Genomic DNA, 24,119 nt, shown 5'->3' with positions numbered 1-24,119 from the left:
TATCTCCCTAATGGGGGAGGAGGTCCCTGTTTCACTTCCACAATTGCTGTGGACAAGCTGAGAGAAAGGGAGGGTTGAATACTGTCAAGTAAATGCTCCAGACTGAAAGTGACATGTCACTTTTGTGTAGATTTCATAGGCTACTACTAGTCACATAGCCATGTCTATGTTCAAGAGGTAGAAATTTCACTACTTTATGAAGGACAAAGAAATGTTCATTATTCTACTTATTTCAAGAATACACCACTATAAACTGCAATTCAGAAGTGAGAAAGCTACTACTATTTCTGCTACCTCTACTGTAGCCATAAATAATCCATATTACATAAAGCAAGTAAACTGAAACTAGTCCAATAAATAGGCATTTATCTAGTTGGACTTTTATTAAAGAACTCTATTGAAACATTAGATTCTCAGGGTCACAGCAAATATATGATAATTACCATAATATAAATCCCATCAATTCTTACATTAATGTGATAATAATATACAGAGAATAGACCCTATGTAGTTCATAGATAAGATTCTAATATGATAGTAACCACCCTCCCTTCATTCTTTCCTTTTTTTTAATTTTTGAGATAATATATTTTTAATTTAAATTATAGTCAAAAGCTTAAAGCTGCATGAAATAAAGAGTCCAACATGTTTTGGCCTAGTTCTTCCATGGCTGTTGTGGGCATTTGGGGAGTGAACCAAAGGATAGGAGTTCTTTCTCTATCTGTTCCTGTCTCTCTCTCTCTCTCTCTCTCTCTCTCTCTCTCCCCTTAAGAAAATTCAATAAAAGTTATATAGCCAAAGGGCGATTCCAAGATGTTGAAATAGGGAAAAGGCAGTCTTCTCTAGGCTAGGGGAAAAAAGTAAAAAAAAAAAAAAAGAAGAGAGAAGAGAGAAGAGAGAAGAGAGAGAGAGAGAGAGAGAGAGAGAGAGGAAAGGAAAGGGAAGGGAAGGGAAGGGAAGGGAAGGGAAGGGAAGGGAAGGAGAAAGAAAGAAATTTTTAAACTATTAAAAAGTGGAGAATGCATTCTTAGAAGAGAGTTGGAGGGAAAACTGCAATGGAAATTCTGCAGAAGGAGAGACGCCATGGATCTGTGTGGAAAGTACAGACAGACAGCAACAAACATGGACCCAACAAATGACCCCAGCAGCCCTGACATGGAGAAAGTGCCTGCTTTTGAGAGCAAGGTGAGATCAAAATGCAGTGGCCCAAGTGAGCCAAGCAGACTACACTGCTTTTGTCTGGTCCAGAGCCCTGAGGGGAGTAGAGCACCTGCTTACCCAGAGAAAAAGAAAAGGGGTATGTCTCTCTATCTCCATCCCCTTGAAAATAATGCCTGGCAACCTAGTGGAAGAGGGTGGGCACCACTTTGGAAATAAGTAGGTAGCTGTGGCTGCTACTCTTCTTTATACATCTAGCAGGTGGCAGGGACAGTCGGCAACTTCTCAGCAGAGGTAACCACAGAAGCTCCAGTGTGGGCACCCAGCAATGGGCAGGGAGAAGGAGCCATTCCAACACTGATACGGGCTGTAGAGACACTTTTACGTATCCAGCGTGACTGTGAATGAATAAGGCTGCAGCCACTGGGTACTGGGCATGTGTGTGATCCAGTGATATTTCCAGAGGGAAAAATCTGCACTCCTTACTGATTTTCAGTCTGGGAGGATTCATAGGGGGCTGGGCACCCACACAGGATTATGAGGTGCCCTCAGCCTCTCAATATATAGGCTCTGGGGCTTCAGGGCTCAAACCACCTAAGCAGAGTACCCACAAGCAGCTGGCTCAGGGAAAGTCTCAGCATCTCTGTGTATGGGACAAGCTAGTCAGGTGGAATAGATGCTCTGTACCCCCTGTGACTGTGAGGGCCCTGAGTGCTGAGATTGTGGGAACTCTCTGACAGCATAAGAGGACACAGAATGCATCTGGGTTGCTGGGCAATCACTGTGTGCAGTTTCACACATTCAGAGCTCCCTGACTGCCTGGGGTGGGGTGAGTGCAGTGGGATCCATGTTCACACTGTGAGGACTGCACAGATCCTTTGTGCAATTCATGCAGAAGCGAGGATAAGTATTGCACCTATTGTGGGCTAACACCCTAGGCATTGATCTCCCAGGAAGAGATGAAGTGCATGTGTGATTATGACAACAGAGGTGACCAATGTGTGATTATGACAACAGAGGTGACCATAACCCTGCCTTCTGTTAATAAGAGGAAATCGGGGTCAGCACTGTAGCATAGTGAGTAAAGCCACCGTCCACAGTGCTGGCACCCCATATGGATGCCAGTTCAAGTCCTGGCTGCAACACTTCAGATCCCACTTTGCTATAGCCTGAGAAAACAGTAGAAGATGGCCCAAGTCCATGGCCCCTGCAACCATGTGGGAGACCTGGACGAAGCTTGAGGTACCTGGCTTCAGACTGGCACACCTCCAGCCACTGAGGCCATTTGGGAAATGAGCCAGCAGATGGAAGACACCTCTCTCTCTGTCTCTGTCTCTGTCTCTCTCTGTCTGTCTCTCTCTCTCTCTTTTTCTCTCTCTCTCTCCTTCTCTCCTTCCCTCCCTCCCTCCCTCTCTCTGTAACTCTGCCTTTCAAATAAATAAACAAATCTTTAAAATAAAAAAGAGATCTACCATGCCCAACTTGGGTGTCACCCTGGATACTCACCCTACCCAGGAACACTGACCTGAGTTCACTGGCCACAGCCTGCATACACTTGCAGAATACACTCATAAGTACATAGAACTTTCTCTAGGATAGGCCATATGCTAGGCCATAAAGCAAGTCTCAGCAAGTTTTAAAAAATATAAATCACACTACCCATCTTATCTGAACATAATGGAATCAAGCTGGAAATCAACAAGTCAAGAATCTCAAGAACATATACAAACACATAAAGATTGAACAATATGCTCTTGAATGAACAGTGGGTCATAGAAGAAATCAAAGAAAAATCATAATTTTTTGGAAACAAAGACAATATACAACAAATTAAAACACATGGGAAACGCAAAAGCAGTGTTAAGAGGAAAGTATAGCAATTGATGCCTACATCAAGAAATTGGAAAGATACCAAATAAAGGAGCTATCAATTGATCTCAAGGAGCTAGATAAACAAAAAATCAAATGCCAAATGAGAAGAAATGGATTGATTCCTGGACACATACAATCTACCAAAATTCAGTCATGAAGACACTGGAAGCCTAAACAGACCAAAAACCAAGATGGAGAAGGCACCAGTAATAAAGACCCTTCCAACAAGGAAAAGCTGAGGATCGGATGGCTTCACTGCTAAATTCTACTAGACATTTAAAGAACTGATTGCAATTCTTCTCAAGCTACTCAAAACAATTAAAAGGGACAGAATCCTCCCAAACTCCTTCTATGAAGCCTGAATCACCTTAAATCCTAAACCAGAAAAAAAGATACAATAGAGCAAGAGAACTGAAAACAAATATCCCTGATGAACACAGATGCAAAAATCCTCAACAAAATATTAGCTAATTGAATCTAACAACACATCTGAAACATTAATCACCCAGACCAAGTGGGATTTATCCCTGGTATGCAGGGATGGTTAAACATTTGCAAATCAATCAATGTTATATATCCCATTAACAAACTGAAGAACAAGAACCATATGATCATCTCAATAGATGTGGAGAAAGCATTTGATAAAATACAGCATCCTTTCATGGTGAAAACTTTAAACAAATTGGGTACAGAAGGAACATTCCTCAATTCAATCAAGACAATTTATGACAAACCTATGGCCAGCATCTTACTGAATGGGGAAAAGCTGGAAGCATTCCTCCTAAGCTCAGGAACCAGACAAGGAAACCCACTCTTACCATTGCTCTTCAATATTTTCCTGAAAGTTTTAGCCAGAGCCATTAGGCAAGAAAAATAAATCAAAGGGATACAAATTGGAACGGAGGAAGTCAGACTATCCTTGTTTGCAAATGACATGATTCTATATATGGAGAACCAAAAGTCTTCATTATGAGGCTATTGGAATTCATCAAAGAGTTTGATAAGTGGCAGTATATAGTATTATATCATTCTTAACCACTGGTTTGATAAGGACATAAAAGTTTGACAAAAGTATATTTGAAGAAATACTGACACACACACACGCATTTCTTTTTTGTTGATTTTTTTTTCATTTTTAATTTCAGTTCCCAAATATAAGAGGGAACATGTGGTAATTTTCTGTGTCCAGCTCATTTCATTCAATGTGATGTCCTCCAGCTGCATCCATTTTTATGCAAATGGAAGAATTTCATTCTCTTTACAGCTGAATAACAGTCCATTATATGTGTGTGTGTTTGTATAAATGAACCACATTTTATAACCATTTATCTGATGATGGACATCTTGGCTGATTCCATATTTTGGGTATTAAGAACAGTGCTGTTATAAACATTGTAGTTCTGGGGCCTGGCGCTGTGGCATAGCAGGTAAAGCTGCCATCTGCACTGCTGGCATCCCATATGGGCGCCGGTTCTAGTCCCAGCTGCTCCACTTCCTATCCAGTTCTCTGCTATGGCGTGGGAAAAAAATAGAAGATGGCCCAAGCCCTTGGGCCCCTGCACCCACAGGGGAGACCTGGAAGAAGCTCCTGGCTCCTGGCTCCTGGCTTTGGATTGGCACAGCTCCAGCTGTTGTGGCCAATAGGGGAATGAACCAGTGGATGGAAGACCTCTCTCTCTCTCTCTCTCTCTCTACCTCTACCTCTCCTTCTCTCTCTGTGTAACTCTTTCAAGTAAAATAAATAAATCTTTAAAAATAAATAAAACATGATAGTTCAGGTTGCTTTTTGATATAATGTGTTTATGCCTTTTGAGTATGTACTTAGTAGTGGGATTGCTGGGCTATATGGTAAGTCTGTCACTAGTTTTTTTAAGAAATCTCCATGCCCTTTTGCACAGTGGCTGCAATAATTTTCATTCCCACTAATAATATGTGTTCCCTTTCATCACATCCTAACCAGAATTTGTTAATTTCTATCTTTTGGATAATAACAATTCTGACAGAAGTGGGGTCATATCTTATTGTGGTTTTGATTTGCATCTCCCTGATGGCTAATGATGTTGAATATTATTCATATATTTGTCTGCCATTTGAATTTCTTCTTTCAGAACTGTCTACCAGGGTTCTTTTCCCATTTCTCACTGGATTGACTTTTTTTTTCAAGTGCTAACTTTTTTCAGTTTTTGATTTAAAGTCTGTTTTTTCTGAGTAAAGCTACTCCTGCTCATTTTTGGTTTCCATTTGCCTGCTGTGTCTTTTTTCAACCATTCTGTTTAGTCCACATATATCTTTATTTGTGAAGTGAGTTTCTTCTAACTAACATATAGAGTTTTTTATTCATTCAATCAACCTAAACCTTTTGACTGGAATTTAATCCATGTATATTCAAGGTTAGTATTGATAGATAAAAATATATGTAATTTTGTTGACTGGCTACTGATTATAGTTGCTTTGTTAGTGAATTTAGTAGCATTGTGTTTTCATGATATTTATGTATAATGTAGGACTCCCTTCAGAATTTCTTATAAGGCTGGTCTGATGGTGAATTCTCTCAGGTTTTTTTTTTTTTTTTAAGCTAGTTTTTTTTTAGCTTATTTCACCTTCACTTTTAAAGGACAGCTTCATTGGATATAATATTCTTGTTTGGAAGGCTTTTTATTTTTATTTCAAATGTATTTATTTGACTGACAGACGTGAGCAAAAGAGATAGAGAGAAAGGTGTTCCTTCCACTTGTTCACCCCCCAAATGGCCGCCACGGCCAGAGCTATGCCGATCCAAGCCAGTAGCCAGGTGCTTCCTCCTGGTACCCATGAGGGTGCAGGAGCCCAAGCACTTGGGCCATCCTCCACTGCCCTCCTGGGCCACAGCGGAGAGCTGGACTGGAGGAGGAGCAACCGGGATTAGAACCCAGCACCCATATGGGATGCCAGCAACACAGGATTAACCAACTGAACCATGGCACTGGCCCTAGAAAGTTTTTATTCCTTTTAAGACCTTGAGCAGATCATTCCCACTCTCTTCTGGCCTGTATAGTTTCTGCTGAGAAGTCTGCTGTTAGTCTAATTGATTTTCCTATATACGTAACTTGATTCTTTTTTCTCACTGTCTTTAGGAGTTTTTCCTTCTCCTTAACTTTTTTTTTTTTGGACAGGCAGAGTGGACAGTGAGAGAGAGAGACAGAGAGAAAGGTCTTCCTTTGCCGTTGGTTTACCCTCCAATGGCCGCCACGGCCGGTGCACTGCGGCCGGCGCACCGCGCTGATCCAATGGCAGGAGCCAGGTACTTATCCAGGTCTCCCATGGGGTGCAGGGCCCAAGCACTTGGGCCATCCTCTACTGCACTCCCAGGCCACAGCAGAGAGCTGGCCTGGAAAAGGGGCAACCGGGATAGAATCCGGCGCCCCATCCGGGACTAGAACCCGGTGTGCCGGTGCCGCAAGGCAGAGGATTAGCCTAGTGAGCTGCGGCGCTGGCCCTGATTTGGTTATTCTTAATGATTTCTATGTTTTTAGTGAATGTTCCATTCATGTCACATATTCATTTCCTCATTTCTCCAAGCTATCTGTATTCTCTTGCATTACACTGAGTTTCCTCACATCATTATTTTGAATTCTGTTTCTGTCATTTCATAGAGTTCCTTCAGATCACAATCTATTTCTGGGGAATTATTTTGTTATTTTGCAGGTGTCATGGTACCTTGCTTCTTCATGTTTCCTGTGTCCCTACATTGATGTCTGTGCATCTGTTGTAAAAGCTCCTTCTTCATGGAGTAAGTTTTAGTGGAAAAGAACTTATGGCGTAGATGGGATGTAGAGTATCACTTGGTTTTTCTTTGGCTTTGGTTCTAGGTGAGCCCAGAAGCACAACCTCTAAATGGTTTCTTTTGTTTTAAATATTGTGAGCTGTATCTATAAGTGACACAGTGACCTAGTTTGCAGCAATTTGTATAGGTGGAAGTATGAGTTTGAGGTGAATATGGGCTTCCTAAGGAGTGTATCTTCAGTATCCAGAGAGTTTGGCATCAGTTACACTAGGGATTTTGATATCCAGGTCCTCATTGTTGGTGCTGAGGGACACAGGGTACCCTTGTCCCACTGGCAAGCCTGACTGATGTTGGGGCTTGTGGCACCAGCAACTGTGGCTCTAGGATTGTATGATGCAGATGGACCTTTCCCAAAGTCCTGCTGGGAAAGTATAACTTTTGCTGTGGCTTATAACAGCAAAAGCTCTAGTCTCATGACTAGAAGATATGAATTGAACCCTGCCTTAGTCTTACAGGGTAACAACAAGGTATACAGGAGATTTTGCACTGGCAGATATGGTAATAGAATGCAGGTTCTTCCATAGATCCCACTGGGTATATTCCAATAGGGTTGGAATAGGGTTGTTCATGGTTTAGACACTTTTCTTAGGGCCTCTAATAATGACTTTGTCCTCGGCTTTAGATCCTGTGAATTTAAACTGCTTGTTAGACTCATTTTCTCCATACTTAAAAAAATAAAATTCTAGGTGGCTGTGTACATGAAACCTTCTATGGAAGCAGTTTCTGCAAGCTGGCACTGCACCCCCTGGAGAGGCCACATCCTGCTGAGAAGCCACCTCCTGCTGGAGCTCTGTCTTGACCCCACTTCCCAAAGATGCCCCTTTTCAGCATGAAGCAGCCAGAGCAATCATTGCCCAGTTCCCCCTAACAGATGTTAGGGTTCCCATTTCTGGAGGTAGGAATGTGAGGAGTCAGATGGGTTAATAGATAGTCAGGGGATCCTAATGGAATTTGGGGTGTAAAATATTTGTTTCCTTCCCCAAAACGTTATCTTTAGCAAGAACAAACAGGCTTCCCTCCTCCCTTCGAAATCTCCAAATTTACCATGAGTATAGCAAAAGAGCTCTTTCTGAGCTCACAGCTTATTCTGAAAACAAGTTACCTATTCCACCCTTAGCAGGCCAGACAGGATGGAGAAATGTAAATGAGGTCTTTTGATGGTTTTTGTCCCTGCCTCATAACTGAATGCCAATCTGAATGTCAAGCTTTTTTCTCTTAAAACTTGTACTTAAAGCCAACTGCCACCAGTTCCTTTGGGATTTCCTCTCTTGGAAGCCCCCTTCCACACCACTCTGGCTGGAGGTCCTTGATTCTAAGAAATAATTTTAAATCTCAAAAAAAGAAATACTTCCCTCCCTCCCTCTCTGCTTCCTTCAATCTTATTTATTCTTTCATTTCTTTAATTTTTGCAAAAAACATAATTTCAATCCCCTATAATCACAAAACCTCCACTAACCATAATATTCAACAAGTATCACAGTTACATAAGAATACAAAAAGTGCTACAAACAACAATCAAATCACAAGACATCCTAAACATTTTTTGCATTCTTATTAACAACCACATATAAGAGAAAATATATGATATTTTTCTTTCTTGGATGGGCTTATTTCACTATCATAAATATTAAAAAACAAAACTCTAGTGTCATATGGGACTTGGATTTTATTTTTACAAAATAATCTTAAGGCGGTTACATAAAACATTCTGATCAATTCATTTCAATATTTTCTTTATACCAGAAGACCCTAGTTCTTGTCATGGAACTTGAAAGATTTAGCCTCCTATATCTTTCATATATCTGATCAATCAAAGTCTATAACCTAAGTACTTGAGAAACAAAAACTGCATGCAATGTCCACATGCCATATTGTAATGCCTGGTTTTGAGTCTCAGTTATACTTCCAATTCTGAACTTCTGCTAACACACATGATGGAAGGCAACAGTGATGGCTTAAGTAGTTGGATTCCTACCACCAATGTGGGAGACCTGGACTGAGTTCTAGGCTCCTGATACTGGTTTAGCCCTGCACTGTGTGTTGAAGGCATTTGGGAAGTGAATCAGTAAACGGGAGGTTCTCTCTCTCTCTCTCTCTCTCTCTCTCTCTCTTTCACTCTCTCACTCTCTTACTCTCTCACTCTCAAATAAAAAAAAATTATTGGATAGAATCAGGGTTGAGAAAACACATCCATATTTCAATTATAGTTAGCATTTTTCTTTTTCTCACCTCTACCATTACTTGAATGAGACTACACATGATTCCAAGTAAAAAAAAAAAATGAAATGTAATTACCTGGAAATGCAATTACAATAGACAGCCCACTGTGCAGAAATATGGGTATTTACCACCCTTCTTGATATTAACTAATTAAATTTATTTTAAATTAATTGCCAAATCCATTTTAATATCATGCCTCTACATGACTTATCTCAAATCTCTACATGATTACTCCTGCTATTTTTAATGAGACAAAATTTAGGAGAACCCATGATTAGTTGTTTTTTGGCTCCATATTTGAATATATAAAAAAACCTTTACAAATAACAATAGCCTGGGTAGGAGGTGAGGAAATGTAATTAACATTACTGGTGACCTTAATTTATTTATTATTATTATATTTATTTATTTTATATTTCTATTCATGCAAATTATCTCCTTCTTCTCTAATTATTCCATAATTATCTGATGATACGGTTTTATTTTTAATAAAAAAACAATAAAATCTGCCTTCTTCCAATTTTTTATCATGATTAAAAGAAATCACAAACAAAACATATTAGAGATGACAAAGGAGCATGTGAAGTCATATGCAAACACATGTAGCTACATTCAAGAATAATGCAATGAAGTGTAATCACATTCAAGAGTAGAGTTGAAAAAAAGAAAAATGCTTATTTTCTTTAGTAACTACATAACTATAGGTACGGCAGAAATTAAAATAGTATTAATGAAATATCACAAACAATATGCCACTATCTTTATAAATGTACAAGGATACTTCAAAAAGTTAATAGAAAATGTAATTAAAAGATACTTTTGTTTTTATGTGTTTTATGTTTATTTGAAAGGCACAGCAACAGTGAGAGGGGGAGAGATGGGGAGAGAAAAGACTGTCCACCCACTGGTTCTCTCTCCCAAATGGCTGCAATAGCCAGGGCTAGGCCAGGCCAAAGCCAGGAGAGAACTCCATCTGGATCTCCGACATAGATGGCAAAAGCTCAAGTACTTGCCATCATCTACTGCAATACCAGGAACATTAACACAGAGCTGAATTTAAAGCAAAGCAGATGCGACTTTAACAGGCACTGACACAGGATGCCAGTATTGCAGGTGGCAGAAAGACCTGGTTTACAACAACACTGGCCCCAACATTATTTATTTTTTGTAGAAAAAATGGAATGCATGATAATTTTTTCATAATGCACATATTCCATGAACTTAGTTAAGACATCTTCTTGGGGCTGGTGCTGTGGCATAGTGTGTAAAGCCGCCACCTGCGATGCCAGCATCCTATATGAGCGCTGGTTCGAGTCCTGGCTACTCCACTTCTAATCCAGCTCTCCGCTATGGCCTGGGAAGGTAGAAGAAGATGGTCCAAGTCCTTGGGCCCCTGAACCCACACAAGAAGACCTAGAGGAAGCTCCTGGCTTCATATCCACACAGCTCCAGCTATAGTAGCCAACTGGAGAGTGAACCAGCTGATTGAAGACCTCTCTCAGGCCTCTCCTCTCTCTGTGTAACTCTGACTTTTAAATAAAGGAGTAAATCTAAAAAAAAAAAAAAAAAAAAAAAAAAAAAAAAACACAACAACAAAAAAAGGCCCCATCTATGTAAACTTGGAAACATCTCAGAAAAACATTTTACTGTTGTAACACCATTAGTGTGCACCAATTTCCTTTTTTCCCTCTATTTTTGCGTACAGGGGAGTACAATTTCTACTCTTTGAAGATATTTATGACCACAACTATTATTAGGAAATACTAAGTGTTTGTGAGCACATAGTGAGCCAGAAAGCAAGAGGAAAATAGTTAAGCCCCACTGATTGTACAAACAATCTTCTCAGAACCACCTTTGGAGGGCACAACCCCAGTAACCCTAGGACATCGCACTAGGTCTACTTCCTAAACATGACTGGATAAAGTTTTTCCCTTAACCCATTAATGATGTTAATCCATTAAACACTAACATAAGACATTAGGGATAAAGTTTTTAACACACAATCCTCTGGGAGACATCCAAACTACAGTCAAACCATAGCTTAGAACTTTTTTGCTTCAAATTCCTGAGATTTAAGTTGTTTCTTGTCATTTCCTAACCCATTTTCTTAGACCAAATAGTCCCAAAACAATTAAAGACAAAGAATCAGCTGTTAAATATTCCCCAGTTATATAAGCACTGCACACATTCTAGAAGGAAGTTCTCCCTGTCTTCAAAAAGTACAGATTATTTCAAACATAACCAACTTCAAAGCATAGTAAATTGAGCAAAGCTCCTCAGTTTCTCAATTTACTATATGAGATGCACCTAACCGCACACTAAACTCCAATATAACTGCATTTCTGATCTCCCCAACATCTATTCCAAACTCCTTCATATCTTAGTAAGTGATATCATTTGCTAGTTGATCAGGTCATGAAGAAAGTGGTAGTTTTGGTTTTTTTTAAGATTTATTTATTTTTTTTAACTTTTATTTAATGAATATAAATTTCCAAAGTACGATTTATGGATTACAATGGCTTCCCCCCCCATACCGTCCCTCCCACCCACAACCCTCCCCTTTCCCACTCCCTCTCCCCTTCCATTCACATCAAGATTCATTTTCGATTATCTTAATATACAGAAGATCAGCTTAGTATACATTAAGTAAGGATTTCAACAGTTTGCTCCCACACAGAAACATAAAGTGAAAAATAATAGATGATTTTTTTTTAATGATGATGAAATCAGATCAGACCTATTGTCATGTTTAATCCCAGTGAGAGTCAAGTTGGGAGTTGAAAAAAAAAGATTTATTTATTTATTTGAGAGGTATAGTTACAGCGAGGCAGAGGCAGAGACACAGAGAGAGGTCTTCCATCCACTGGTTCACTCCCAAGATGACCGCAATGGCTGGAGCTGGGAGGATCCAAAGCCAGGAGCCAGGAGCTTCTTCCAGATCTCCCACATGGTTGCAGGGGCCCAAGGACTTGGGCCATCTTCTACTGCTTTCCCAGGCCATAGCAGAGAGCTGGATCAGGAGGGGAACAGCCAGGACTCGAACCAGCACCCATATGGGATACCAGGACTGCAGGCGGCAGCTTCTCCTGCTACACCTCAGTGCTGGCTCCAGACAGTGGTGGTTTTCCTTGACTCTCTTCTCACCAGTAACTCTTCAAAAATGATTACATTAATCTTCAGAGTACATAAAACTATGATTTTCACTACCTTCACTACTATGACCCAGCTAGAAACCATAGTCTGTCACCTGGGTTACGGTAGTAGTCTAATTCCCTCCCTGCTTCCAATGTTGACCCACTTCCTTCTACTTTAAACAAATAAACCAAAGGGATACTGTTAAGATGTGATAAACCAATTGCTTCCATATCCACACGTCTTCAGTAAACTTGCTCAGAGTAAAAGCCTGTGTTGTTAATAATGACTTACCAGGAGCAGCACTATCTGACCTTCCACAAAACCCTCCTCCAGGATAACTCCAAAGTAACTCACTTAAAACCACTTCCCACTCATTTTAAATTACATCATTACCTTTTCCTGAGCTGTTGGTCCTTGGTAACACTTTGCCTCAGCCATTTGAATTTGCTGGCCCTATGTGATTTCTTCTTTTAAATCTTCAGGTTTTCACTCTCAGAGAGGAAATCCTTATTTAAACTGCAAACCTCTACTCACATTCCACATCCTATACCACTGTTTTATTTTTCCTCTCAGCACATACTAACACATAGTATTGTATATCTTTTTAAATTTTATTTAAGGTATAGAAATTTCATACATTTCATATATACAGATTTAGGAACACAGTGATACTTTCCACCTACTCTCCATCCCACCCACACTTCCATTCTTCTTCCTCCTCCCTCTCCTATTCTCACTCTTAATTTTTACAAAGATGCATTTACAGTTAACTTTATACTCATAAGATTAACCCTGCACTAAATAAAGATTGGGTTTAATTTGCTACTCTTTTCCTAGCTTTTTAAAATTTATTTATTTATTTGAAAGGCAAAGTGACAGAGAGAGGGAGAGATAAAGAGGGATCTTCCATCTTCTGGTTCACTCTCCATATGCCTACAACAGGAGTCTAAAACTCAATCTGGGTCTCCCACAAGGGTGACTGAGACACAAGTATTTGGGTCATCATCTGCTACTTCCCATGCACATAGCAGGAAGCTGGATCAGAAACAGAGTGGTGGGACTCAATCTCCGGCAATAATATTGGGTCAGCAACTTAACTGGCAGTACCAGAACACCCTTCCCTTCGCAGCTGTTTAACACAGAATCTTGTTACCAAAAGGTTCTTGTCAGTGGTACCAAATCAAAAAAACAGGGACATGATTTGAGGAAGATAAACTTTAATTAAAAATAAACTTTAATAATCTTCCATAAATGAGGAGGGTAGCAGACTAAAGTCTCAAAAACTACTGTCTTCCTGAGTGACTCATACCTCAAATGTCAGTAATATCTGGGGCTGTGCCAGGATACAGCAAGGTGCCAGGAATTCAATCCAGGTTTCATATCTATGTGGCAGAAACCCAAATACTTGAGCCATCACCTCTGAGTCCAAGGATCTTTATTGGCAGGAAGCTAGAGTCAGGAGTCAGATATTAAACGTAGGCATTCTTTTTTTAAAAAAGATTTATTTTATTTATTTGAAAGAGTTATATAGAGAGGTAGAGATAGAGAGAGAGAGAGAGGTCTTCCATTCGCTAGTTCACTTCCCAGATGGCCGCAATGGCCAGAGCTGTGCCGATCCAAAGCCAGGAACCAGGAGCTTCTTCCAGGTCTCCTATGTGTGTATAGGGGCCCAAGGACTTCAGCCATCATCTACTGCTTTCCCAGGCCATAGCACAGAGCTGGATTGGAAGAGGAGCAGCTGGAACTAGAAACAGCACCCATATGGGATTCCAATGCTTCAGGTCAGGGCTTTAACCTGCTGCACCACAGTGCTGGCCCCTAAACCTAGGCATTCTGATATGTGTCTTAACCAATAGGCTAAATACCTACTTTTACTTTCACAAAGTTTGTTGGTAGTATTTTATGGCCTTGAATGTAGTGGTGCTTGCATAATGTGTACCTTGTGTACTTAAAAAAATATGTATTGTATTACTACTGAGTTCAGTGTCTTTCTTACAAATATTAAGGTCAGGGTGGCTGATAACATTGTTCAGAATCTCTACCCTTTTACAGATTTATGCCCTATGCAGGGAGTAGTACTTGGTGAACAGTTAGGTGAGACATACATGCATGTTCTCTTACACTGAGCCCATTGTTAGGTATTTTTATACATCATAATCTTCTCTAAATATTCTGGGCATAAATCTTCCAACTTATTCTTTCTACCAAATCATTATCTGTATCTCCTTAGTCAGTGTGACTCAAGCTTCTGCGTAGCTCTCCCTCCAGGTACAACAGTAAATTAGATGTGCCCCCTTTGAAGTTATGCCCAAAGGAGGAAAGTGAAATTCTGTACCAATTCACTTTTGGATGGTAGGTGAGCCCATCCACAAACTATGCTCAAATTTTTCTTCACCCAATTGGTTCCATGGAATTCTATAGGTATAGCCATAGGGATAGTCTAACAGCAAGATGAAAACATGGCAGAAGTTGGTATACTGACAAAATTAGTGACTTAATAAATAGTGTCTCGAGTCCTGTCCAGGTCCCATCTTGTTGCTTCTACTTGATGATAGAGCACTGTGGGTATACTCAAATTTAAGACTTTGTGAATACAACAATTCTTATTTTGTAATTTGCAGCTCAGTTCATATAGTTCCTTGAGAACCCACCATATGCCATTTTGGTCTTATGCCAAATGCAGAGCTTTTTTACAAAAAGAAAACAGTTCTTTCACAAATAAGCAAGCTTCAAAACCCTAGGTTCCTTCACTTTGATTGTTCTCTTAAGGTACTTCCAGATCCAATAAGGCATTGTGATCTACCACAGATACTTCAAGAACTATGGGAGACATTAAATCAAGGTCAAGTGGCAGAGCTTCCTCCACAGCAAGAAAGACAGCATGAAGAGCTTTCTTCTAAGTGCCAAAGCTGGAAACCTCATAGACTATGTAACAACTAGTTGAGCAGTAAACCCAAATATAGTAGACATTGCCTTAATCGAAGCAGAAATGTTTTAAAGATTTACTTATTTGAAAGTCAAAGTTCCAGAGAGAGAGATAGTCCAGCTGCTCTTTCACTCCCAAGATGACCGTACCAGCAGGGTTTGGGCCAGGCTTAAGCCAAGAGGCTGGAACTTCTACATCTCCCATGTGGATATCAGGGGCCAAAACAGTTGAGCCATCTTCTGCTTTTCCCAGGCTATTAGCAGGGAACTGCATTAGAAGTGGCACAGCCAGGACTCAAACCAGCACCCATCTGTGATATTGGATTCAGAGGTTGTCGCTCCCCCTCTTCGTGGAGGAACGACACAGGACCCTGCGCTGTTCTTTCGTCTGCTCGGCCCTCCCCAGGTTTGCTGCTGGTTCTTCCCGGGTTGGCTACTGTCCCTTCCACCTCCGTGGATGGGCGGTTCCCCCTGGCCACTTTCCCCACTTCCGCAGGGGAGCGGCACACTGCTGGCCGGCTCTCTCGGGGGCTGCACAGGTGTTCCCCTTAGATGTTCCTCTTAGATGTTCCTGGTGCATGCCGTCTCTCTCCTCCTTTATAGTCCTCCTCTGCCAATCCCAACTCGGCTGCCCACACGCCGAGTACGCTGCTCTCCTCCAATCAGGAGCAAGTCCTACAGTTTATTGGCTGAACTGGAGGCAGCTGTGTAGAAGCTGTTTTCTTCTCTCCCAGCGCCATATTGTGGGAGAGCAGATGCATAGAATAAGTCTTAATTCCAGTAACTTGGTCTAGTCCGAGTTGCTCCCAGTTGCTCCCCACAACAGGTGGCATCCTTACCAGATATGCTACAATTATGGCCCCTCCAAGCTAAATTTTAAGAACTTTAGATTTCTCTCTTAGTCATAGAAGGTTCAAAATGCAGCAATTTGTCTTCCATTTCAAGATGACATCGTAATTTATCCCAGAATACTGTGCAGCCAAAAATTTCTTGATATGCAAAGCTGCTAAATGTTTATAAGTCTAGTCTAATTCTGGCAAATGTCTTACGAAAGCATACAGGATACTTGCTACTTCCCAGTCATCAGATATAATCAAAGCACACTGTCATCAATATTAGACCACAAAAACACATTTTAGAATACTAAGATAAACAGTATATTGAAAACTAAATTGAAAAGAAATTAGAATTGACTTAATCCTGCTGTCTTTATTAATAAAAATCAAAACTTTTCTGTGTTCTCTACTTCTTAGAATACAGCAAAAAGAAATAAAATCTCTGTGAGATTATCAGTGCTCAAGACACCAGAAATTACTTTGCTGTGTTTTGGTAGATCTCATGCAAAACAGCAGATGCAACTGTAGTCACTACAAGATGAATTTGGTAATAATCCAATAAATTTTTCCAGTGTGTGTATGTATTCTGTACAAACCAAATACTAATATTACCAGAATAACCATTTTTAACTTTTATTTAATGAACATAAATTTCCAAAGTGCAGCTTATGAATTACAATGGCTTCCCCCCCATAACGTCCCTCCCACCCACAACCCTCCCCTTTCCCACTCCCCTTCCATTCACATCAAGATTCATTTTCGATTCTCTTTACACACAGAAGATCAGTTTAGCATACGTTAATTAAAGATTTCAACAGTTTACTCCCACAGAGAAACATAAAGTGAAAAATACTGTTTGAGTACTAGTTGTAGCATTAAATCACAATGTACAGCACACTAAGGACAGAGATCCTACATGAGGAGTAAGTGCACAGTGACTCCTGTTGTTGACTAAACAAACTGACACTCTTGTTTATGGCCTCAGTAATCACCCTAGGCTCTTGTCATGAGCTGCCAAGGCTATGGAAGCCCCCTGAGTTCACTGACTCTGATCATATTTAGACAAGGCCATGGTCAAAGTGGAAGTTCTCTCCTCCCTTCAGAGAAAGGTACCTCCTTCTTTGATGACCCATTCTTTCCACTGGGATCTCACTCACAGAGATCTTTCATTTAGGTTTTTTTTTCCCCAGAGTGTCTTGGCTTTCCATGCCTGAAATACTCTCATGGGCTTTTCAGCTGGATCAGCATGCCTTAAGGGCTGATTCTGAGGCCAGAGTGCTGTTTCGGACATCTGCCATTCTATGGGTCTGCTGTGTATCTCATTTCCCATGTGGGATCGTTCTCTCCCTTTTTGATTCTATCAGCTAGTATTTGCAGACACTATTCTTGTTTATGTGATCCCTTTGGTTCTTAGTCCTATCATTATGATCAATTGTGAACAGAAATTGATCACTGGGACTAGTGAGATGGAATTGGTACATGCCACCTTGATGGGATTGAATTGAAATCCCCTAGTATGTTTCTAACTCTACCATTTGAGGTAAGTCAGCTTGAGCATGTCCCAAATTGCACATCTCTTCCCTCTCTTATTCCCACTCTTATATTTAACAGTGATCACTTTTCAGTTAAGTTTCAGCACTTAAGAAGAATTGTGTATTGATTACAGTATTCCACCAAAAGTATTAAGTAGAACAAACAAAAAACATACTAAGAGGGATAACATATTAAGCTGCTCATCAACAGTCAGGGTGAGGGCTGATCAAGTCACCGTTTCTCATAGTGTTCATTTCACTTTAACAGGTTTCCTTTTTGGTGCTCAGTTAGTTGTCACCTATCAGGGAGAACATATGGTATTTGTCCCACTGGGATTGGCTTATTTCACTCAGCATAATGTTTTCCAAATTCCTAACAGGGATAACTTTTCAGTTAAATTTAAACACCTAGGAATAATCGTGTGTTAATTACAGAGTTCAACCAATGGTACTAGAACAAAAAAAAAATACTAAAATGAATAAACTATTACATGGTACATCAACCGTCAGGACAACAGCTGATCAAGTCACTGTTTCTCATAGTGTCCATTTCACTTCAACAGGTTTCCCCTTTGGTGCTCAGTTAGTTGTCGCCGATCAGGCAGACATATGATATTTGTCCCTTTGGGACTGACTTAATTCACTCAGCATGATGTTTTCCAGATTCCTCCATCTGGTTGCAAATGACCGGGTTTCATTGTTTTTGACTGCTGTATAGTATTATATAGAGTACGTGTCCTGTAATTTCTTTATCCAGTCTCCTGTTGATGGGCATTTGGGTTGGTTCCAGGTCTTAGCTATTGTGAATTGGGCTGCAATAAACATGAATGTGCAGACAGCTTGTTTGTTTGCCAATTTCATTTCCTTTGGGTAAATTCCAAGGAGTGGGATGGCTGGGTTGAATGCTAGGGTTATATTCAGGTTTCTGAGGAATCTCCAGACTGACTTCCATAGTGGCTTAACCAATTTGCATTCCCACCAACAGTGGGTTAGTGTCCCTTTTTCCCCACATCCTCTCCAGCATCTGTTGTTGGTAGATTTCTGCATGTGAGCCATTCTAACTGGGGTGAGGTAAAACCTCATTGTGGTTTTGATTTGCATTTCCCTGATTGCTAGGGATCTTGAACAGAGTAACCATTTTTATAACATTCATTTTTCTTTTTCATGGTGGCACTAGTATCTATGTATTGGGAAACTTTTGGTGTTTTATTTTGGTAGTTAAGGATAATTTCAGAGATTTTCACTGGATTCTCCCCCCTCAAAATCATCCTTATTTAATGGGTCAGGAGGAAAATAGAGGAATTCTTGTGATTGCTGTATATTTCTGATCTAGTAAAATAATATGGAAATAGAGAAACTTCAGTAGTATCCCAGACCTCCTAAATCCTGTATGAAAAATAACTAAGCCAAAAATTGTTTGTCACTTTGACTACATGGTTGCCACTACTATTGGACCACAGTGCTGCCCAGGGCATTCTAACAATCCTCAAGGTATTTTGTGGGCATTGTAATCATTCTTAAGGTGGGTAGTGGGCTCTCTGGCAAACCCCAAGGTATATAGTGCCAATCTTTACAAACCTGTGGGTATGTAGCAGGCAACATAATGATCCTCAAGGTATTTAGTGGTCATTCCAATTACTCCATGGTATTTAGTGGGTTTCCTCATAATCTTCAAGGTACTTATGGGTATTTTAATCATCTTCAAAGAATATAAGCAGGTCAGAACCTATAAGACCCCAAAGTTCTAGTTATTTCTCTTTTTCAAGGGTATAATTGTATCAAGTAATGGCTTCAAATCTCTTTGGGACAGGTTAGGAGAAAGAATAACATTATGGTCTCAGAGTATTCTCAAAAGGACCTATATATCCAACACTTCCCTCTTGTTCTAGGATCTGAGGAAGAACTGCTAAGATCAATCCCATTCACAATAGTACAAAAACAATCAAATGCCTTGGAATAAACTTAACCAAGGACGTTAAGGATCTCTACGATGAGAATTACAAAATCTTAAAGAAAGAAATAGAGGATTTCTATTTCAAAATACCGAAGACATTCTTCTCAGATCTGGAAAAAATGATGCTGAAATTCTTATGGAGACAGAGGAGACCTCAGATAGCTAAAGCAATCTTGTACAGCAAAAACAAAGACGGACGCATCACAATACCAGATTTCAGGACACACTACAGGGCAGTTGTAATCAAAACAGCATGGTACTGGTAGAGAAACAGATGGATAAACCCGTGGAACAGAAAAGAAACACCAGAAATCAATCCAAACATCTACAGCCAACTTATATTTGATCAAGGATCTAAAACCAGTCCCTGGATAAAGGACAGTCTGTTCAATACATGGTGCTGGGAAAATTGGATTTCCACATGTAGAAGCATGAAGCAAGACCCTACCTTTCACCTTACACAAAAATTCACTCAACATGGATTCAAGACTTAAATCTATGACCTGACACCATCAAATTATTATAGAGCATTAGAGAAACCCTGCAAGATATAGGCACTGGCAAAGACTTCCTAGAAAAGACCCTGGAGGCACAGGCTCCAAAATTAACTGTTGGGGTTGAATCAAATTGAGAAGTTTCTGTACTTCAAAAGGAACACTCAGGAAAGTGAAGAGGCAACCGACAGAATGGGAAAAAATATTTGCAAACTATGCAACAGATAAAGGGTTGATAACCAGAATCTACAAAGAAATCAAGAAACTCCACAACATCAAAACAAACAACCCACTTAAGAGATGGGCCAAGGACCTCAATAGACATTTTTCAAAAGAGGGAATCCAAATGGCCAACAGACACATGAAAAAATGTTCAAGATCACTAGCAATCGGAAATTCAAATCAAAACCACAATGAGGTTTCACCTCACCCCAGTTAGAAAGGCTCACATGCAGAAATCTACCATCAATAGATGCTGGAGAGGATGTGGGGAAAAAGGGACACTAACCCACTGTTGGTGGGAATGCAAATTGGTTAAGCCACTATGGAAGTCAGTCTGGAGATTCCTCAGAAACCTGAAGATAACCCTACCATACAACCCAGCCATCCCACTCCTTGGAATTTACCCAAAGGAAATGAAATTGGCAAACAAACAAGCTGTCTGCACATTCATGTTTATTGCAGCCCAATTCACAATAGCTAAGACCTGGAACCAACCCAAATGCCCATCAACAGGAGACTGGATAAAGAAATTATAGGACATGTACTCTATATAATACTATACAGCAGTCAAAAACAACGAAACCCAGTCATTTGCAACAACCAGATGGAGGAATCTGGAAAACATCATGCTGAGTGAATTAAGTCAGTCCCAAAGGGACAAATATCATATGTCTGCCTGATCGGCGACAACTAACTGAGCACCAAAGGGGAAACCTGTTGAAGTGAAATGGACACTATGAGAAACAGTGACTTGATCAGCTGTTGTCCTGACGGTTGATGTACCATGTAATACTTTATTCAGTTTAGTATTTTTTTTGTTCTAGTACCATTGGTTGAAGTCTTTAATTAACACACGATTATTCTTAGGTGTTTAAATTTAACTGAAAAGTAATCCCTGTTAAATATAAAAGTGGGAATAAGAGAGGGAGGAGATGTGCAATTTGGGACATGCTCAATCGGACTTGCCCCAAATGGTGGAGTTAGAAACGTGCCAGGGGATTCCAATTTAATCCCATCAAGGTGGCATGTACCAATGCCATCTCACTAGTCCAAGTAATCAACTTCAGTTCACAATTGATCATACTGATAGGTCTAAGAGTCAAAGGGATCACACAAGTAAGAGTAGTGTCTGCTAATACTAACTGATAGAATCAAAAATGGAGAGAACGATCCATCATGGGAAGTGGGATACACAGCAGACTTATAGAATGGCAGATGTCCTAAATAGCACTCTGGCCTCAGAATCAGCCCTTAAGACATTCGGAGCCCATGAGAGTATTTTAGGCATGGAAAGCCAAGACACTCTGGAAAAGAAAAAAAAGAAGACCTAAATGAAAGATCTCTGCAAGTGAGATTCCAGTGAAAAGACTGGGGCCATCAAAGAAGGAGGTACCTTTCTCTGAAGGGAGGAGAGAACTTCCACTTTGACTATGACCCTTTCGGAATAAGATCGAAGTCGGCAAACTCAAAAGGCTTCCATAGCCTTGGCAACTCATGACTAGAGTCTAGGGAGATTACTGACGCCATAAACAAGAGTGTCAATTTGTTAAGTCAACAACAGGAGTCACTGTGTACTTACTTCTCATGTGGGATCTGTCCTTTTTTTTTTTTTTTTTTTTTTTTTGACGGGCTGATGGATAGTGAGAGAGAGTGAGACAGATAGAAAAGTCTTCCTTTGCCGTTTATTCACCCTTCACTAGCTGCCATGGCCGGCGCGCTGCGGCTGGTGCACCACGCTGATCCGATGGCAGGAGCCAGGTACTTATCCTGGTCTCCCATGCAGTGCAGGGCCCAAGTACTCGGGCCATCCTCCACTGCACTCCCAGGCCACAGCAGAGAGCTGGCCCGGAAGAGGGGCAACCGGGACAGAATCCGGCACCCGACCAGTACTAGAACCCGGTGTGCTGGCACCGCAAGGCGGAGGATTAGCCTAGTGAGCCGTGGCGCTGGATTCTTTACTTAATGCATTGTCCAATGTGAAGTAATGTTGTAACTAGTACTGATACAGTATTTTACACATTTAGTTTCTGTGTGGGTACAAATGATGAAATCTTTACTTAATATATACTAAATTGATCTTCTGCATATAAAGATAATTGAAAATGAATATTGATTTGAATGGAATGGGAGAGGGAGCGGGAGATGGGAGGGGTGTGAGTGGGAGGGAAATTATGGTGGGGGGAAGCCATTGTAATCCATAAACTATACTTTGGAAATTTATATTTACTAAATAAAAAAATAAATAAAGATATATGGTTTTTATTGCTATGCTTCTCAACCTTGATTTCACACTGGAATCAACTAGAAACTGTGAAAACTGTTCATACCAGCAAAGATGATTTCATAGGTGTGGGTGCAGCCTGTTTATCAGAATTTCATAAAGCTCTCTGGAAGATGATATTAGAATGAAAGGTAGCAAACTACTGCTCTAGAGGAAGACATCTGCAGAGGAAGGCACAAAATGAATGTTTCTTACAGAGAAGATAACCACTAGACCTAGGGACAACCTCAGCAAGGCTGTTGTGTTAAAGGTGGAGTAGACTTGTTCTTTCCCTTTTGGAGTCTGGGTTGCAAGCTTTCTGTATTTCAAGTTTTTCTCTAAACACAAACCTTATGACTAACACATTTGGGAGTGCTGAAAGTAATATTTTTATGTTGCTTGGATCTTATAGTAGCCAGATATGTTCAAAATACTTGTTTCATGTTTCTAGAATTTTATGAAAATATTTAAGGAGTTTATTATTCCTGATTAGTGAAGATTTATCAATCAGAAGAGCAGACATACAGAGAAAGGACTATTACAAATGCATTCAACAAGCAGGCCAGCCAAGGAAAGGGACTCCACCTGGAGTAAATTTTCTCAAATGATGAAAACATTTTGCCAGTCTAACTGAAGACCTGGGAATCTTCATGAATAGGAGGTAGGCAAAGGCTTAGGAAATATGACAATGTACCCATGGAGGAGAGGCAACCTGAGACATCATAGTTTCATAAGTACCTCTAATAAACATTGTTGTTTTCTTCACAGGTCAAATAGCCTTATTTAGTAAGCTGATGGTTCAGTGCTTCCCCTCTCTCCCAGAACACTTACCTTGCTCATGCCTAGGCATGTTCCTCTAGACTGTTCATAATGAGTGAACTAATTTGAAATAATATTATTACTTCCATCCCCATAAAGGTATGTTAGTGCTAGCCTTTTTTATAAAAATTTCATTTCAAATCTAGAAAATGTTGAAATCAGGGGATGAATAAAAATGTTTTAAGAATGAAATTGGGTTGGTCCTTATCTTAAATCATACATAAAAATAAACTCAAAATTGATTAAAGGCTTAAACATATGACATGAAACTACAAAACAGTAAGAAAACATATATGAAGTTCTTTATAAAATTGACCTAATCAATCATTTCCAGGAAATAACACTAAAAACAGAGGCAAGAAAAGCAAAAATAGAAAAGTGGTTCTAAATTACACCAAAATCTGTGCAGCAAAGGAAACCACCAACAGAAGGGAACAGAAAATATTTGCAATCATATAGCTGAGAAGGGGTTAATATCCAAAATATATAAGAAACTTCTAGGGGCTGGTGCTGTGGCATAATAGGTTAAGCCTCTGCTTCTCATACTGGCATCCCATATGGGTGCCGGCTCCAGTCCTGGCTGCTCCACTTGTGATCAAGCTCTCTGCTAATGGCCTGGGAAAGCAGTGGAATATGTTCCAAGTGCATGTGCCTCTGAATGCACATGCCAGACTGGGAAGAAGCTCCTGCTCCTGGCTTTAGATCAGCCCAGCTCTGGCCATTGTATCCATTTGGGGAGTGAATCAGTGGATAGAAGACCTCTCTCTCTCTAACTCTGCATCTCAAATAAACAAACAGATGGTTCTCCAAAGATACACAAATGACTAACAGGTTTATGAAAAGGCAGTCAATGTCACTAATCATCAAGG

General features: G+C 40.2%; 1 pseudogene; it reads left to right on the top strand.

The window, feature by feature from the left end:
• Positions 1 to 1,083: 1,083 nt before the first annotated feature.
• LOC138843310 (programmed cell death protein 5 pseudogene) overlaps positions 1,084 to 24,119 on the top strand; it is a 65,620-nt pseudogene continuing 42,584 nt past the window's right edge.

The sequence above is a fragment of the Oryctolagus cuniculus genome, chromosome 8 (assembly GCF_964237555.1).
Source record: "Oryctolagus cuniculus chromosome 8, mOryCun1.1, whole genome shotgun sequence".
Lineage (NCBI taxonomy): Eukaryota > Metazoa > Chordata > Mammalia > Lagomorpha > Leporidae > Oryctolagus > Oryctolagus cuniculus.
The sequence above is the reverse complement of the archived record's forward strand: the minus strand, read 5'-3'. Positions and strand labels throughout refer to the sequence as shown.